Source organism: Pteropus alecto, unplaced genomic scaffold (genome assembly GCF_000325575.1).
Source record: "Pteropus alecto unplaced genomic scaffold, ASM32557v1 scaffold39, whole genome shotgun sequence".
NCBI classification, from domain to species: Eukaryota; Metazoa; Chordata; class Mammalia; order Chiroptera; family Pteropodidae; genus Pteropus; species Pteropus alecto.
Window position 1 is genome coordinate 12,703,480 of NW_006443568.1, and position 218 is coordinate 12,703,697.

The 218-nt window shown below is 52.8% G+C and overlaps 1 protein-coding gene across 1 annotated transcript in view; it reads right to left on the minus strand.

The window, feature by feature from the left end:
- Positions 1 to 218, minus strand: part of ALPL (alkaline phosphatase, liver/bone/kidney) — a 52,507-nt gene that overhangs the window by 27,396 nt on the left and 24,893 nt on the right. The window lies entirely within an intron of this gene.

Below are 218 nucleotides of genomic sequence, written 5' to 3' on the forward strand. Positions count from 1 at the left end.
CACACACACACACACACACACACACACACACACACACACAGACTTGTGTGGGATGAAACAACTCACCAGGCAGTCTGATGCTTTCTTTTCCTCTTGAAGGACAGAGAAAGAGAGAACTTCCAGGGTCGGCCCAGAAGGTTCCATGGAGTGGGTGGGAGGTTAGCCAGGCTGGGAGAGTTGAGATGAACAGAGAAAGGGTGCTCCTGACAGGTGGACCC